We start from the raw sequence: 20,058 nt of genomic DNA on the forward strand, positions 1-20,058 counted from the left end.
TTGGCTTTGAGCCCATCTTTACATCTCTTTTCCTGTCCACCAACATTCCGTTTTCCATTCTTGAGTTCAGAGTAGAGCAACTGCTTTGGGCATCCAGACAATGTGGCCGATCCAGCGGAGTTGATGGTGGAGGACCATCACTTCAATGCTGGCGGTCTTTGCTTCTTCCAGCACGCTGACGTTTGTCTGCCTGTCTTCCCAAGAGATTTGCAAGATTTTCCAGAGGCAGCGCTGATGGAATCATTCCAGGAGTTGCATGTGACGTCTGTAGACCACATCTCGCAGATGTATAGCAGGGTTGGGAGGACAATACCTTTATAAAGAAGCACCTTGGTATCCCTACAGATACCAACCTGCGGATCACAACCAGATACAGTGAAGACATCTGCCCTTGCGCTATGCTACTCTGCTGCTGAGTATGCATGCCCAGTGTGGAACACATCTCACCATGCTAAAACAGTAGATGTGGCTCTTAATTAGACATGCTGCATTATCACAAGGTGTCTGCACCCTACACCACTGGAGAAATTACACTGTTTAGCCGGTATTGCATCACCTGACATCCACTGGGAAGTAGCAGCCAATAGTGAAAGGACCAAGGCAGAGACATCTCCATCTCATCCCTTGTTTGGGTATCAGCCAGCACGTCAATGACTTAAATGAAGAAATAGATTTCTAAGATCTACAGAGACACTCGCTGGAACACCTCAGCAAGCGAGAGTCCAAAAGTGGCAGGCTCAAACCCAGAACCTCAACCAACGGCTGATACCAAATGAGAGACTCCCCCTTGGGCACACAGAAAACTGGGCGACTTGGAAGGCGCTGAACAGACTGCGCTCTGGCACCACGAGATGCAGAGCCAACCTCAAGAAATGGGGCCACAGAGTGGAATCCTCGACATGCGAGTGTGGAGAAGAGCAAACTACCGACCACCTGCTTCAATGCACCCTGAGCCCTGCCACATTCACAATGGAGGACCTTCTTGCAGCAACACCAGAGGCACTCCAAGTGGCCAGATACTGGTCTAAGGACATTTAATCAACTACCAAGTTTGCAAACTTTGTGGTTTTTTTATCTGTTTGTTTTGTTCTGTTAGAAATGTAATACAATGGTATGGTTGCTGGTGACATGATAAAAAAAAGTATTTTGTTTGTATTAATTGTATTGTGATGCCTGTTGAGTGCGTCAATGCATTTCTTTCCATGTGTACTCTTTTTGACGTATGACTCATAGGGATTTATTTTTATTTTATTTATTTTTATCTTGGGTAAACAAAAGTCAGCTCGTCCTCCTCCGCCACTCCACCACCTCCACCTGCTAGTAGATATAAATGCAACACCATATGCAGAGCTCTTATTTTTAAGAGAAGTCACAATTTCGAAGCAAGCGATCATAGGCTTCTTTAGCTTCGTTCTGCTATTTCTGCACCTACTTTCTGCTCCAAGATGATTTCATCAAATAGACATCTCTCACTTTTCCAATTGTTATACTATTCCCATTTGCAAGGTTATTTTTGAATAAACTGAGTTATTATCATATATGTCTCGTAAACACAATTTCATTATAGATAGATGCATCCATCACTTATGCTATCTCCCACAATTATGTGGGTTACAAAAAGAAGAATCAAGTTGTTTCCATCGTGTTTATGAAGACATTTGGAAGTGGTAGGATATTTTTGCATATTTAAGTGTAAATAGAATTTTCATTCATCTGCATTGCCTAAATGCTACAAGTACTTCCAGCATGAAGAAAACCATGAAATGCTTTCCATGGAGCTTCTCTGCCTATGAACCCACCAAGACTTTGAGATCTTCCGGGGAGACCCTGCTCTCGATCCCGCCTGCTTCTCAAGCTCGGCTGGCGGGGACGAGAGATAGGGCCTTCTCGGTGGTGGCTCCTCAGCTGTGGAACGCCCTTCCTACGGACATTAGACTAGCACCATCTCTAATGGTATTCCGCAAAAAGGTGAAGACCTGGATGTTTGTGCAGGCGTTTGAGTAATTTAGTGCAATCTGGTAATGGAACATAGGAATGGAACAATGGACGACGAACCTGGACTACGCTTGGATGATGAGAAGATTGGGTACGGTTGTTTTTTGTAATAATTGTGCATTGTAATTGCTTATTGGTAATTTATGGATAATGTGTTAAGTCAATTGTTATATGTTGCATGGAACCACTGCTGTTTCTACTGTTTTTACTGTTTGTGAACCGCTGTGAGTCGCCTTCGGGCTTGAGATACAGCGGTAAATAAGCAAAGTAAATAAATAAATAAATAAATAAATTAAGGTGAAGGATCTGTTAGACAAAAATGATGGCAACCCACTAAAATAACGCTGAATCCACGGGCATTCACAATTAGATATTACCAAGATAGTAATTCAACCCTCCTCTGCCTTGATGGATATATCAAGTTGGAATGTGTCCAGAGGAGGGTGAGTGAAATGATCAAGATTAGAGAGATGGGCCAAAGCCAACAAAATGAAGTTCAACAGTGACAAATGCAAGATACTCCACTTTGGCAGGAAAAAACGAAATGCAAAGATAGAGAATGGGGGATGATGATGCCTGGCTCGAGAGCAGTACGTGTGAAAAAGATCTTGGGGTCCTCATGGACAACAAGTTAAACATGAGCCAACAATGTGATGTGGCGGCAAAAAAAGCCAATGGGATTTTGGCCTGCATCAATAGGAGCATATTGTATAGATCTAGGGAAGTCATGCTACCCATGCTCTATTCCGCTTTGGTTAGACCACACCTGGAATATTGTGTCCAATTCAAAGGCACCACAATTAAAGAGAGATATTGACAAGCTGGAATGTTTCCAGAGGAGGGCGACTAAAATGATCAAGGGTCTGGAGAACAAGCCCTATGAGGAGCAGCTTAAGGAGCTGGGCATGTTTAGCCTGAAGAAGAGAAGGCTGAGAGGAGCTATTATTGTAGAGGTTGCCACGCAATACCCCGGTCAGACGAGCAACTGACCTGGAGGACCTCTGTCTTGAGAACCTGGAGGACCTCTGTCAAGATAAAATGGATGAGGAGAGACTTAACAATAGCAGTCAAAGAATATGGTGCAAAATCTGTCCAAAGAGACCAGACACCAAAATATGGAACAAAGGGCCATTTATTGACCTATTTAAACTGCACTCCTGTACAGTAAAACTAATTTGAGAGAGCAGCAAAACATGGGTCATTGCAGAGGGACAGGTTTCAGCAAGTGGCCACCCCCTCGCCTACCTCTTGGAAAACACCTGACTCGGTGAGCAGTCCACTTGATGGCTTGCTGGCCCGGACAACAATTCCTGGAGAACCATTCCAGGACACTCCCTCCTGAGCCTAAGAACTCTACAAAACAAAGTAGGAACCCCCAGTCCAGCCCCAAAGGGGGAAATTCCAAGAGCCCCCCAAACCCCAGAACCAAGCGATTAAGCTTGTGCAATTTGGCTGAACCGTGATCTGTTTCTGTTATTTGAATTTTGGTGGACCCGCACATCCATTTTTCGTGAACCTCCTGAAAAGTGTGTCTGCACACATGCAACATTTGCCAAACATATCCTGTCCCCAGTTTTGTAACTCAAAATATGTAACAGTTGGCAACTGCTCTTATTTTCAAGTGTTTCGCTTATTCAAATTGGTGGTGATTCTTATAAGTAATATTTAGTGAGTTCTTCTGATTATTCTGATTAATGAACTTGTTTGTTGATTGTTTGCCTTTTTGATGTCGATAGATGTTATGTTCCCTGATCATGCGTGCAAAACGCTTAGTGGGCATTTGCATGATATATTATATAATTCTTACATTTGTCTAATTTGCAATTTAAGAAAATCAGCAGCAGGGAAAACAAGCGCTTTCATTGCTCAAGGAGGTTCTGCATAAATATTCCTCAATGAATGAACAACCAAAATTAGCAAAATTTTCTATATTTATTTCACTTCCAAGTGGATTCACATTTTAGCTTCCAGTTCCCAGAATAACAGCTGGCAATGCTAGTATTCTATTTTCTGGGTTCCCTAGGGACAACTACAGTTGAATATGGTAAACACCGGGACTGTGGCACAGCTGGCTGGGAGTCAGCTGCATTAAGATCACTACTGACCAAAAGGTCATGAGTCCAAAGCCAGCCTGGGTCCGACCAATTTGTGTAGCTTGCTGTTGACTTTTGCAGCCCGAAAGACAGATGCATCTGTCAACTAGGAAATTTAGGTACTGAGTATGCGGGGAGGCTAATTTAACTAATTTATGACGCCATAAAAATCTCCAGCAAGCATACAAAGAATGAGGAAGTTCTTCTTTTGTGTCACAAATGGACTGTGAAGCGACAGCTCCCCGGTGGCTGGAATTCGAGCATACCTCATGTCGCTTAAATTGCCTCTATGTTTGTCTCTATATATTGTGTGTCTATGACATTGAATGTTTGCCATGTATATTGTTGTGACTCAGTTTGATTCTGAGTCTGAAACCGAACCCTGTGGGTCTTGTGAGCCAGAGTTCCCTGATGAAGAGGATGATGGGATTCAGATTTCTGTTGTGTCTGCTTCAGACACTGTAGCAGGAGAAACATCAAGTCAGTTCTCAGGGGAAAAGAATGTCAGTGGAATAGATAACGGCCAGATGGAGTTGTCTTCGCCTCCCCACAGAGATCTAGTCCAGCTGGACCAAGATAAAGAGAGCATTGAAGATAGTGAAATAATGAGCAGGCAAGAACATTTAGAATTAAGGGTCCGGAGGAGGCTCTCGCTTAGCTGGTAAGCGAGAAGCCAAGTCGGCCAAGGGTCATCACAATATGTTCATGATTGCAAAGGGTATTTAGCCTTCTGGCTGACAAACGGGAGTTGTCAGTTCAACGTGGCTCTTTCCATGCAAAGTTCTATGGATTAACCTTGGCTTTAAGCAGCACGCTTTTGGCTTCCTGATTCTGGGATTTTGGGTCTTGTGTTTCACTATTTTACCATGGACTCTTGTTTGATCATTGCCTAAAGGGTTATGCTTCATGTTTTGCCTTTGGATCTTGGGAAGTGTGTTTTGCATTTAAGCCTGTGTCCTGCTTGTGGAACTTTTGCATTTCTTATTCTATGTTTTGACTTTGCTTTTTTCTCAATAAACTATAAAATCTACAGCTCTGGTGTGGTGGTGTTTGGGAGCAAGGTGAAACTACTCTGAGTTGCAACATATATGTACATTGTAATCCACCTTGAGTCCCCTGCGGGGTGAGAAGGGCGGAATATAAATACTGTAAATAAATAAACTGTACATAAATAAACTGTATATAAACTGTATATAAACATTGTCACAATTTAGATCCCAGTACTCCTATTTGGCAACAAGAATGATTGACAACTGGAAAATAGAGGGAGAAAATGTGGAGGCCGTGACAGACTTTGTATTTCTAGGCGCAAAGATTACTGCAGATGCAGACTGTGGCCAGGAAATCAGGAGACGCTTCCTTCTTGGGAGGAGAGCAATATCCAGTCTCGATAAAATAGTAAAGAGTAGAGACATCAGACTGGCAACAAAGATCCATTGCCTAGTCAAAGCCATGGTATTCCCTGTAGTAACCTACGGATGTGAGAGCTGGACCTTAGGGAAGGCTGAGCGAAGGAAGATCGATGCTTTTGAGCTGTGGTGTTGGAGGAAAGTTCTGAGAGTGCCTTGGACTGCGAGAAGATCCAACCAGTCCATCCTCCAGGAAATAAAGCCCGAATGCTCATTGGAGGGAAGGAGACTAGAGACAAAGTTGAAGTCCTTTGGCCACATCATGAGGAGAGAGGAAAGCCTAGATAAGACAATTATGCTGGAGAAAGTGGAAGGCAAAAGGAAGAGGGGCCGACCAAGGGCAAGATGGATGGATGGCACCCTTGAAGTGACGGGACTGACCTTGAAGGAGCAGGGGGTGGTGACGGCCGACAGGGAGCTCTGGCGTGGGCTGGTCCATGAGGTCACGAAGAGTCGGAGGCGACTGAACGAATGAACAACAACAACAACAACTCCTATCTGGCAGCTATGTAACTTATAAGATATTATATGTATCCCAAGTGCATAATTTGTAAGGAGTGTACTAGCTAGTAGGGCTGGGCGGTTTCGTTCGTTAATTTTGTAATTCGTTAATAATTCGTTATTTTTCTTGATTACGAAGCGATAACAAACCATTCAGGAGCAACTAAAAAACGAAACAAATTTTTAAAGCTATTTCGTAATTGTTTTGTAATTGTTTCGTTATTATTTCCGTATGTCTGGTGCAAGTTTTATAGTTGTTTCCCTCCCCTCTCCCTGGTTGCAAGCGGTCGGCATTTACCCCACTTCCGGGTCCCTGGCCTCTGCTTAAGTGGATCAAATTCTCCTCTCCTCCTGTCGTCACCTCACCTTGTTCCTCACTCTGGCCTGCGTGCATTGAGCAAAGAGACACAGCAGTGCAGCACTCAGAGACCTGCCTGTTGCCTGCCTAACCTCTTTTTCCTTCTCCAGGTTAAAACTATTATATTTATTATTATTATTATTATTATTATTATTATTATTAAGAATGGATGGCCATCTTTCAGTAGTGCTTTGACTGTGCCTTACATGCAGGAAGGCAGAAAGTGGTTTGTTATTATTATTATCATTATTATTATTATTATTGGGAAGCGTTGTCAAACCAGAATAGAGATCTCACCCCTATTATTTTCAGTTGCGCAACCGCGTCCGCCATTTTAACGAATTGATTCGTTAATATTAACGAAATTTCGTAAATATCAAACTTTTTAAAAGGAAAATTTCGGAATTCTTTTAAATATCGAAACGCAAAAAACCCCAAAAAACGAATCGATTTTAGAAACAAATTTTTCCGTTGTTACCCAGGCCTACTAGTTAGTGTCCAGATCAGGCAGACCAACTGAATCAGTGGTATATACTAGGCCTGGGTAACAACGGAAAAAATTGTTTCTAAAATCAATTCGTTTTTTGGGGTTTTTTGCGTTTCGATATTTAAAAGAATTCCAAAATTTTCCTTTTAAAAAGTTTGATATTTACGAAATTTTGTTAATATTAACAAATCAATTCGTTAAAATGGAGGACGCGGTTGCGCAACTGAAAATAATAGGTGTGAGATCTCTATTCTGGTTTGACCACGCTTCCTAATAATAATAATAATAATAATAATAATAACAAACTACTTTCTGCCTTCCTGCATGTAAGGCACAGTCAAAGCACTACTGAAAGATGGCCATCCATTCTTAATAATAATAATAATAATAATAATAATAATAATAATAATAAATATAATAAATATAATAGTTTTAACCTGGAGAAGGAAAGAGGTTAGGCAGGCAACAGGCAGGTCTCGGAGTGCTGCACTGCTGTGTCTCTTTGCCCAATGCACACAGGCCAGAGTGAGGAACGAGGTGAGGTGACGACAGGAGGAGAGGAGAATTTGATCCACTTAAGCAGAGGCCAGGGACCCGGAAGTGGGGTAAATGCCGACCGCTTGCAACCAGGGAGAGGGGAGGGAAACAACTATAAAACTTGCACCAGACATACGGAAATAATAACGAAACAATTACAAAACAATTACGAAATAGCTTTAAAAATTCGTTTCGTTTTTTAGTTGCTCCTGAATGGTTTGTTATCGCTTCGTTATCAAGAAAAATAACGAATTATTAACGAATTACGAAATTAATGAACGAAACCGCCCAGCCCTAGTATATACACCACAGCACTTGTATCTGTGGATACCTAAAATCACAAACAAGATCAAACCCCTTATTTTGATTATAGTTGGGCTGGAAGAATACTCTAGAATAGAACTGGGAGACCGAGAAAGTAGTCATGTGTGAGGTATTTGTTTCTTTTGTTCCATTTGTTCTTTTGGTCCTTGGTCCTCGAAACAAAAGAAAGTGGGAACGGGTCCTATTTATTTATTTATTTATTTGTTTGTTTACTGTAATTGTATACTGCCTTTCTCAGCCTCAAGGCGGTTAACAGGGTAAAATTCAATGCTTACAATATCAAAAATACAATTTAAAACATAACATATAATAAAAAAAATAAACATATCAATAAAATATAAATTCATAATGTCTCCTTGTTCATAACGTTGTCCGGTCTCATTGTCATCATTCCATTTTTCTATGTCATTTACTCTGCATTTGGAAACGCTTGTTCAAAAAGTCATATCTTGACTTTTTTCCGGAATGTTAAAAGGGAGGTGGCTGATCTAATATCTATAGGGAGGGCGTTCCAAAGCCGAGGGGCCGCCGCCGAGAAGGCTCTGTCTCTTGTCTCCACCAAACATACTTGTGACGAAGGCAGTAACGAGAGCAGGGCCTCCCCAGATGATCTTAAGGTTCTAGATGGTTCATAAGGGGAGATGCGTTCTGACAGGTAAGTCAGGCCAGAATCATTTAGGGCTTTATAGGCTAAAGCCAGTACTTTGAATTGTGCCCAGTAGCAAACTGGCAGCCAGTGGAGCTCGCATATCAGAGGATTGTATGCTCCCTGAGCGCTGCTCCTGTTAGCAATCTGGCTGCCGTTCATTGGACCGTTTGAAGCTTCCAGACAGTCTTCAAAGACAACCCCACGTAAAGCCGTTGCAGCAGTCCATATGGGATGTTACCTGATTATCAGGCCACCTTCTCCATATGCCTCTTCTTCCGCCTTCTCTTCTTCTCTCGCCTGGCCCCTTCTCCAAAAGTGAGGTCAGAGGGGGGAATGCATCACTCCTCTCTCTTCTTCTCCCCATCCTTCGCCTCCCCCCACCCCATTTAATGTCCTGTTTCTCTAAAGAAGGTAATTATTTCCTCTCTTTTCTTTTTGATCCTTTCCTTTAACGTGAGCATATTATTAGAAAGTTTGTTGAAACATGATGATAATTGTATTGTCGAAGGCTTTCATGGCCAGAATCACTGGGTTGTTGTAGGTTTTTTTGGGCTGTGGGCCATGGTCTAGAGGCATTCTCTCCTGATGTTTTGCCTGCATCTATGGCAAGCATCTTCACTACTTCTGAGGATGCTTGTTATAGATGCAGGCGAAACGTCAGGAGAGAATGCCTCTAGACCATGGCCATATAGCCCGAAAAAACCTACAACAACTAATGATGATAATTTATTACTCAGAGGGGTTTTCCTCCTCCCCTATTTTCATGGTGCAGCAAAGTTATAGTTCCAACCTTGTCCTTCCTTGGAACATCCCTCCAACTGCTTGCCTTTCCTCCTTTAAGGGACCGTCCACACTGTAGAATTAATGCATTTGGACACTACTTGAACTGCCATGGCTCTACAGCTCAGTGCTATGGAGTTGTAGGAATTGTAGTTCTACAAGGTCTTCAGCGTTCTTTCACCAAGGATATGGATAGACTGCAATTAGCAAAATTCCCTAGAGGGAAGTTTTTTATTGAAATTTTATGTAGAGAAAGAAAAAAATCCCTAAAAATCAGGGGGTGACCCAAACGTTCTAAAACTTGGTGGGCTAAAAGTGGTAGATGTGCCCTCCATGTATGGTGATTTTCACCCCTTTAGCCCTAAAACTGAGGGAAGGGGAGTTGTGGGAAGCCCACCCATGTTGGCCAATGGTTCGAATATTTTCGTTCTCTCATACACAAAACAAAGAAGGTCATTCGGAAAGACGCCTATTTTTTGGGAGAGGCGCTCAATAACAGGGTCTTACAAATGAAACAAACAGAAATAGAAGAAAAGTAGAAAGGTCTACAAACTCTTCCAGAACGAAATATACCCTGAGCTCTGTTAATTGCCAAAACACATTGGGCTTTTTAGAAAGCAAATAAAGCAAATGCCCATCAATCCGCAGGTAGAGATATGTCTCCTAATTTGCTTTGACTGGCCTTTATATTTATATCAACGCTGCTTAAGGGGCAGAGTATTATATTTCCTTATACTCGAATGAGATTAAAAGTTAGCTTTAAAATAACATTACCATGACTTTGAAAATATGCAGAGTTTTTTTTTTAAAAAAAGAAGTGTTAAACAAATGAGAAAAAAAACATTCTTTTGAGACACATCTTTATTCATAATCATACTTTCCCTTCGGACAATTCTTTTCCTATTTGGTTCATTATTAGCTGGCCCTTAGAGACAATTAAGATGTGAAATACCTTAGATACACATCTCAATTAGCTATCCATCAGGGCTGGCAAATTGAATCAAGAGAGAAGCAGATGTTTAAAGCATCCATAAATGCACAGCAAGGGATCGAATTGTGATCCTGAAATTGGGAATAACAAACCGCTGAATCTCACTTGACTGATAGCATATGTGTAATGGGGCTTGCTGGTCCATTTATCTGTCCAAACTCTCAGTACATTTGCATTTCAAGTCTCTAACCTTCACATTCTCCCCAAACAGAGTTCATCCCTGCATAGAAGAAACAACTTCAGAGGATGAAAACACCACAGAAGAAGACCTCAATGATCTTATTTATTTATTTATTTATTTATTTATTTATATTTATTTACTAGTAGGGCTGGGCGGTTTCGTTTCGTAATTTCGTAATTCGTTAAAAATTCGTTATTTTTTTTTTGTTACGAAGCGATAACGAACCATTCAGGAGCATCTAAAAAACAAAACGAATTTTTCAATTCGTTTCGTAATTGCTTCGTATTCGTTTCGTATTCGTTTCGAAATCGTTTCGAAATCATTTCGTTATTATTTCCACATGTCTGGGGCAAGTTTTATAGCTGTTGTTTGTTTAATCAGTGAAAAAAAATTATAAATATCACACCAACAGTCAACAACAGAGGGAGAGGGAAGCTTCAGAAGTTCCCCCTGTCCCATTTGGAGGTTTTTTAGCGTATTGCGTGGTCGCGTCCGCCATTAACGAATCGATTCGTATTTGTTTCGTATTGTTTCGTAATTTTACGAAATTTTGTAAATATCGAACTTTTTTAAAGAAAAATTTCGGAATTCTTTTAAATATCGAAATGCAAAAAACCCCAAAAAACGAATCGAGTTTAGAAACAAATTTTTCCGTGGTTGCCCAGCCCTATTTACTAGCCATCCCCTGCCACGCGTTGCTGTGGCCCAGTCTGGTGATCTGGAAAATAAAGTAATTAAAAATTGTTGGTTTCTACTATGTGTAATGTCTTGATGCTTGTGGGTAAACAGTCTTTCTTGCTGTTTCTTTGTCAGTGTTAATATGGTGATTGTCTGGCTTTCCTACTCTGGAACATGCAATGTATCATTGTCTTTCTCTAGGGGTCCCTTTCAAATCTATGATACTATATCTGTGTGTGTGTGAATCATATCTATTAGGCCTGGGTAACAACGGAAAAATTTGTTTCTAAAATCGATTCGTTTTTTGGGGGTTTTTGCATTTCGTTATTTAAAATAATTACAAAATTTTCCTTTTAAAAAGTTCAATATTTACGAAATTTCGTCAATGGTAAAAAATTAACGAATCGATTTCCGAAACAATAACGAATCGATTCGTTAATGGCGGACGCCACCGCGAAATACGCTAAAAAACCTCCAAAAACTTCTGAAGCTTCCCTCTCTCTCTGTTCTTGACTGTTGGTGTGATATTATAACTTTTTTTCATTAATTAAACCATAAAACTGGCCCAGACATGCGGAAATAATAACGAAACGACCTCAGAACAATAACGAAACGAATACAATAACGAAGCATTTACAAAACATGTTTAAAAATTCGTTTTTTTAAATAATTGCTCCAGAATGGTTCGTTGTCGTTTTGTAATTGGAAAAATTAACGAATTATTAACGAATTACGAATTAACAAAACGAAACCGCCCAGGCCTAATATCTATCTATATCTATGGCTGGATGGCTCTTGGTTGGGAGGGTTTTTCTTGCCCTGGTGAAGGGAATTGGACTGGATGGCCTTAAGCATTTTCTGTTGGTCATGGGAGCTTTCTGTGGGAAGTTTGGCCCAATTCTGTTGTTGGTGGGGTTCAGAATGCTATTTGATTGTAGGTGAATGATAAATCCCAATAACTACAACTGCCAAATGTCAAGGTCTATTTCCCCCAAACTCCATCTGTGTTTATATTTGTGCATATTGAGTATTCGTGCCAAGTTTGGTCCAGATCCATCGTTGTTTGAATCCACAGCCTCTCTGGATGTTGGTAAACTACAACTCCCAAACTCAAGATCAATGCTCACCAAACCCTTCTAGTGTTTTCTATTCATCATGGGAGTCCTGTTACGCCACGTTTGGTTCAATTCCATCATTGGTGGAGTTCAGAATGCATAGGTTAACTATAAATCCCAGCAACTACAACTTCCAAATGGCAAAATCAACTTATTTTGAGTGATAGTCACTCCTTGGGTTAGTAGGTGTCTTGTGGCCAAATTTGGGCCCAATTTGTCCAGTGTTTTTTTGAGTTCTGTTAATTCCACAAACGAACATTACATTTTTATTTAAATAGATTTGCTACATTTTTATACCGCACCTTTCAGCCTGCAGGCGACTCGAGGCGGTTCACAAGGCAACAATTCAATGCCAATAATATTATAAAAATATTTAAAAGCATTTACATATCAATTAAGAGCATGATACATTAATAAAAGTAAATCATTTCGTCTCCAAGATAAAAATGTAATCCGATCTCATATTCCGATTGTTCCATATTCCTATGTCCATTACATTGCCTTTTCAAACGCCTGCTCGAACAGCCAGGTTTTGACTTTTTTCAGAAAGTCAAAAGGGAGGGAGCTGATCTAATGTCCCTAGGAAGGGCGTTCCATATCCGAGGGGCCACCACTGAGAAGGCCCTGTCTCTCGTCCCCGCCAAACGTATTTGTGATGCAGAGGGAGTCGAGAGCCGGGCCTCTCCAGATGATCTTAACATCCTAGATGGTTCATAAGGGGAGATGCGTTCGGATCTGGGGAACAACCATGTGACAGATGTCACCAAAGACACATTTATAACCTTCAGTAGTCTATCCCTAAGAATGATGTAATACTGTGATCATGAAACTAGCTCATTCCAGTTATTGGCCCAGCAACTTGGGTTGCCAAGTGTCCTTTATTGTAAGAGATGGCTCTTATTTAAAAATTGGAAATCTTATCCTTTATGGGGCCAACACATAGTTCTTGTATCCCGACCTTCTCACTCCGAAGGGGACTCAGAGCAACCTTACAAAGGCAATAGTTAGATGCCACATATATGTGTTCATATCAATAAATATAATATCAAACATTAAAACATCAGTTAAAATCACACAATCCAAGTCATCATTATGTTATTTTGTAACCTCTTATTGCACTGTTCCCATTTATTGACCAAAAGCTTCATTCCAAAGCCATGTTTTTAGTTTTTTCTTCTTTTTAAATTCATTTTTATTGCTGAAAAACATAAACAACCTTAACCACATGAACAGGAAAATAATAATAATAATATACCTATAGGTAAAAAGTCATTGACATGACTATGATACTGGTTCTTAATACAGTGAAAGTGGGTGAACATGGTTTTGTAAAATAGTAGGAGTGGAGAGAAGAAAAATAACGGAAGGAACGGAAACAAAAAAAAAAACCAGTATCCAAACAACACATACACACACACATCGCTACCCTTTCCGTATCCCTTCCGGATCGCTTTAGGTGATATTATTTTGTTCCTCTATGTTTTCTTCCTGTTTGAATATCTCTTACCGGTGTCTTTAAATTGGCCCAGGGGATTTCTTTATTCAATTTTTGTAAACATTTTTAATTGTTCTTTTTTTAAAGAAATTCATAAAGTTACTCCAGCCTGTTCTGTTTAGTATCACTCTATTTTGTGCAAGTTTTTGTGTCAACAGGTCCATATTCATAATGTCCATTGCTTTCTTAATCCATGTTTCCATTGTAGCCATTTCTTTTTGTTTTCCAGAAGTGTGCCAGACTTATTCTTGCCGCTGTGGTAAGGTAGAAGAAGATCTTGTCCCCATTTTTATCTATTTGGAAATTCCCAAAAGGAAGTATTTGTGTTTGAATTCAAATTTTAGTTGTAAGATTTCTCCCATCTTTTTATATATCTCATATCAAAAAAAATTAACCACTTTACATTCCCACCACATGTGCATGAAAGTGACAATGATTTTCTCACATTTCCAGCACTTCTTATTAATCTTTCCCTTACTGTATTTGGCTAGTCTTTCTCGGGTTAGGTACCATATAAAAAAACATCTTTTTAATGTATTGTTGAAGGCTTTAATGGCCGGAATCACTGGGTTGTTGTAGGTTTTTTCGGGCTTTATGGCCATGGTCTAGAGACATTCTCTCCTGACATTTCACCTGCATCTATGACAAGCATCCTCAGAGGTAGTGAGGTCTGTTGGAACTAGGGGAAAGGGTTTATATATCTGTGGAATGGCCAGGGTGGGACAAAGGACTCTTGTCTGCTGAAGCTAGATGTGAATGTTTCAACTGACCACTCTTGTCTGCTGAAGCTAGATGTGAATGTTTCAACTGACCACCTTGATTAGCATATAATGGCCTGACAGTGGTGAAGCAAACTTTGTTGAGAGTTGATTAGATGTTTGTTTCCTCTCTGTTGTTATGCTGTTGTAATTTTAGAGGTTTTTAATACTGGTAGCCAGATTTATCATTCCACAGATATATAAACCCCTTTTCCTCGTTCCAACAGACCTCGCTACCTCTGAGGATGCTTGCCATAGATGCAGGTGAAACATCAGGAGAGAATGCCTCTAGACCATGGCCATATAGCCCGAAAAAAACCTACAACAACCCAAACATCTTTTTTAGTTTTTAGTTGTTTCCTGAAGTTCAGGACTGTGGCAGAGCTAGCTGGGAATCAGCTGCATTAAGATCACTACTGACCGAAAAGTCATGAGTTCGAAGCCAGCCCACGTTGGAGTGAGCTTCCAACCAATTTGCGTGTGGATGTGCGACACTCCTCCCGTCAGTAGAACCAGAGATGACACGGACACATAGCTGGAGTAAAAATTGGCCACAACTTATTTGTTGATTACAGGAACAAAGGGCTGGCTGCCAGGCATGGGTTCTGGATCAAGATCAATCAGCCCACTGCTGACTGATACCAGATGAGTCCAGCAGGGGGGCCACCGGCACAATACCGGGCAACGAAACACAGCACCCCTGGGAACCGCCAGGTTGTTCCCTCCCCAGCCAGAAGGGGATGGGCAGTAACCACATCCAGGGCCCATGCCACATGCCACAAAAAGGGGGGTGGTGAGCCAGTACGCCCCTTGCTGCCAACCCTGGTTGCCTGCAACCAATAAACCACCTGGTTCCTGGACACCTGTGGAGCCAGGCCCTACACAGCCTATTTATGGCTGCTGGGCTAAGAGAGTGGCCGGACCCTGGGCAATACAGGTGCTAGGTACGGCTGGCCACTGATTGGCCAGCTGGCTGGGTGGCAGGAAACTTCTCCTGCACAGGAGGCTTCTGGGAAGGAGAAGCCCCCTGCTTCCAACATGGCCGGCAGGAGGGTGCCCCCCTCCGCAACAGGCCTTGCCCGGTAAGTCGGGCAATGAATTTTGTGTAGCTTGCTGTCTACCTTTGCAGCCCAAAAGATAGTTACCTCTGTCAAGTAGGAAATTTAGGTACCACTTATGCAGGGAGGCAAATTTAACTAATTTACGAGGCCATAAAAATATCCAGCAATCATGCAAAGAATGAGGAAGTACTTCATTAGTGTCACAAATGATTGGTGAAAGAACAGCTCCCCTGGTGGCCAGAATACCCTCATGAAAAAGCTGGAATGTTAAATTGCCTCTGTGTCTGTCTATATATGTTGTGTGTCTATGGCATTGAATGTTTGCCATGCATATGTACATTGTAATCTGCCCTGAGTTCCCTGCGGGGTGAGAAGGGCAGAATATAAATACTATAAATAAATGAATAAATTTTAAAAAGTCATATCTATGCAATGTCAGGTAGCATATGTCTCACAGATCCTACAATTCCTCCCAAGCAAGGCGAGTCATGTGTAGATTAATTTCATCCTTGGAAAAATATAGTTCCTGATATACCTGACCAGTAACTTCCCTGACCATTTCTCTGTTCATTCTCTTTTCTGACCTTAGTCTCTATTTAAACTGTCTTACCCATTCCAACTGCCAATGAGACATCTTGAGAAGGATGCACTATTTTCCCCAGGAGGTACCTAATGCAGGAGCAAAAATACAGTAATGATCATCTTTGTTCCCCTGGGTTCAATGACCTTGTGCCATTTGGTTGCTCAGCACAATGTTAACTACACGAGCTGTCACATTTTGTCACAACTCATTTTGAAATGGCCAGAACATGGAGATCACCCATTTGCTAATAGCTTCTCTGTATTCATTGAGCATTTATTCTCTCCCTCAAAATCTACTGAGGTGGCATCTGCACAAAGGAGTGTCCCTTTAGCATGCATGGGGTGTATTTTACATTTTAAGTAGAGGAGCAAGGATACTTCTGGCAGACAACAAACTACTTCCTCTTGGCATGTTTACATCCTTGCCACGGTTTCCCTGCTGGGTTTATAATAAGTGGGAAGCTACACCAGGTTTAGCTGCCAAAATCTGAAATGGTACCATGTTCACGAGCCAGAATGAATGGCTGGAGGCATGAGATAACATTCAAAGAAGTATAGTTCTGCCTCTTCCAAATGAGATTCATTTCTGGTAGCAATATGCAATGTGATGCTTGACCTAAGCCTTCAATATTTTATACTGTTGAAAAAGAAAGCACAAAGAGGAAGATCTAAGTCAGATTGGGCTTCAAAAAGAGATAAAAGGAACACACTGTCTAGACCACACAAGTGGAGTGTTGAACAGGGAATTTATTTATTTATTTATTTATTTATTTACCTTACTTATATACCGCTGTTCTCAGCCCGAAGGCGACTCATAGCGGTTCACAACAAATACGAACAGCAAAAATTCAGTGCTACAGTATAAAAACAGTTAACAACCTAACACATTACACAATTAATAAACAGTAACTACAATACCCATTCACTGTCGTCTCATCATCAAAAACATGTTCCAGATTCGTCATCCAATGTCCGTAGGAAGGGCGTTACACAGCCGAGGAGCCACCACCGAGAAGGCCCTATCTCTCGTCCCCGCCAGCCGTGCTTGAGAAGCAGGTGGGATCGAGAGCAGGGCCTCCCCGGAACATCTCAAAGTCCTGGTGGGTTCATAGGCAGAGATGTGGTCGGATAGGTAGCTTGGGCCGGAACCGTTTAGGGCTTTAAAGGCCAACGGCAGCACTTTGAATTGAGCCCGGTAGCAGATCGGTAGCCAGTGGAGTTGGTGCAACAGGGGAGTTGTATGCTCCCTGCGCTCCGCTCCTGTTAAAATCATGGCTGCCAAGCGTTGGACTAGTTGGAGCTTCCGAGCTGTCTTCAAAGGCAACCCCACATAGACAGCGTTGCAGTAGTCTAAACGGGATGTAACCAGAGCGTGGACTACTGTGGCCAAGTCAGACTTCCCAAGGTACGGGCGCAGCTGGCGCACAAGCTTTAGCTGTGCAAATGCTCCCCTGGTCACCGCCGAAACCTGGGGTTCCAGGCTCAGCGATGAGTCCAGGGTCACACCCAAGCTGCGAACCTGCGTCTTCAGGGGGAGTGTAACCCCATCCAACACAGGCTGTAACCCTATGCTCTTTTCAGCCTTTCAACTGACCAGGAGTCCCTCTGTCTTGTCTGGATTCAATTTCAATTTGTTTGCCCTCATCCAGACCGTCACAGCGGCCAGGCACCGGTTCAGGACCTGGACAGCCTCCTTAGTAGCAGGTGGAAAGGAGTAACAGAGTTGGACATCATCCGCGTACAGATGACACCGTACCCCGAAACTCCGGATGATCTCCCCCAGCGGCTTCATGTAGATGTTAAACAACATGGGAGACAATATTGAATGGGGAGAAATGTAGACCAGCAGCAGTGGTCATGCTTTACGTCTCTAAAGTCTCAGGTTCAAATACCAGCATCTCTAGCTAGAAAGCGTCAAGTAGCAGGTATTGGAAAGTCTATAATTGTTGCACACCAAGGCTGAAGGCACACCTTTGAACCCCAAAACACTCCAAAGTTCTTTAGCAAATAATCAGTGTATTGTCTTAATGCAAACAATATCGAAAAAGGTGAAAAAGGCAAGTAAAAGATTATGTAAGAAAGTCTAAAAACAATCCAAAACAGCAGGTAGGCAAAAATAATCCATAAAAGAGAACAGAGTTGATACTTAAATCCACAGCAAAGTCCACAAACACATAGTCGTTAAAACCCACAGAGGAAAATGTCCAAAGTCTCTTGAAAAGCCATGAAACCAGGTTGCACAAATCCAAAATCCACAGAAGAATTACACAGGGAAACATTCACCAACAGCAACTTGAACATGAGTCTTGAGCAGAGAGTCTTGTCATGGCATACAAACAAGACTGAGGGGTCCCCAAAGACCATCAGAAAATACCACCACACTAAAACAGTAAATGTGGCTCTTAATGAGACATGCCGCATTATCACGGGGTGTCTGCACCCTACACCACTGGAGAAATTACACTGCCGGTATTGCACCACCTGACATCCGCCGGGAAGTAGCAGCCAATAGTGAAAGGACCAAGGCAGAGACATCTCCAGCTCATCCCCTGTTTGGGTATCAGCCAGCACGTCAACAACTTAAATCTAGACATCGTTTTCTAAGATCTACAGAGACACTCGCTGGAACACCTCAACAAGCCAGAGTCCGAAAATGGCAGGCTCAAACCCAGAACCTCAACCAATGGCTGATACCAAATGAGAGACTCCCTCCTGGGCACACAGAAGACTGGGGGACTTGGAAGGCGCTCAACAGACTGTGTTCTGGCACCACGAGATGCAGAGCCAACCTTCAGAAATGGGGCTACAAAGTGGAATCCTCGACATGCGAGTGTGGAGAAGAACAAACCACTGACCACCTGCTGCAATGCAACCTGAGCCCTGCTACATGCACGATGGAGGACCTTCTTGCAGCAACACCAGAGGCACTCCAAGTGGCCAGATACTGGTCAAAGGACATTTAATCAACTACCAAACTTGCAAATTTTGTGTTTTATCTGTTTGTTTGTTTGTTTGTTTGTTTGTTTTGTTCTGTTAGAAATGTAATAGAATTGACTGGTTGCCCTGACACGACAAATAAATCAGAAAATACAGTATTTTCTGTTGGTCAGGGGGGTTCTGTGTGGAAAGTTTGGCCCAATTCTATCGTGTGTGGTGTTGAGAATGCTCTTTAATTATAGGTGAACTATAAATCTCAGCAACCACAACTCCCAAATATCACACAGTCTATTTTCCCCGAATTTCACCAGTGCTCACATTTGGGCATATTGAGTATTCCTGTCAAGTTCGGTCCAGATCCATCATTGTTGAGTCTGGATGTAGGTGAACTACATTCTCTGTATGTAGGTGAACTACAACTCCCAAACTCAAGGTCAATGCCCATCAAGCCCTTCCAGTATTTTCTATTGCTCATGGGAGTTCTGTGTGTCAAGTTTGTTTCAATTCCATTCTTGGTGGAGTTTAGAATGCTCTTTGATTGTAGGTGAACTATAAATCCCAACAACTACAACTCCCAAATAACATTATCAATCCTACCCCCCAACCCCACCAGCATTCATAGAATCATAGAATCATAGAATCAAAGAGTTGGAAGAGACCTCATGGGCCATCCAGTCCAACCCCCTGCCAAGAAGCAGGAATATTGCATTCAAATCACCCCTGACAGATGGCCATCCAGCCTCTGTTTAAAAGCTTCCAAAGAAGGAACCTCCACCACACTCCGGGGCAGAGAGTTCCACTGCTGAACGGCTCTCACAGTCAGGAAGTTCTTCCTAATGTTCAGATGGAATCTCCTTTCTTGTAGTTTGAAGCCATTGTTCCGTGTCCTAGTCTCCAAGGAAGCAGAAAACAAGCTAGCTCCCTCCTCCCTGTGGCTTCCTCTCACATATTTATACATGGCTATCATATCTCCTCTCAGCCTTCTCTTCTTCAGGCTAAACATGCCCAGTTCCCTAAGCCGCTCCTCATAGGGCTTGTTCTCCAGACCCTTGATCATTTTAGTCGCCCTCCTCTGGACACTTTCCAGCTTGTCAATATCTCTCTTGAATTGTGGTGCCCAGAATTGG

This window comes from Anolis sagrei, chromosome 7, assembly GCF_037176765.1.
Source record: "Anolis sagrei isolate rAnoSag1 chromosome 7, rAnoSag1.mat, whole genome shotgun sequence".
NCBI classification, from domain to species: Eukaryota; Metazoa; Chordata; class Lepidosauria; order Squamata; family Dactyloidae; genus Anolis; species Anolis sagrei.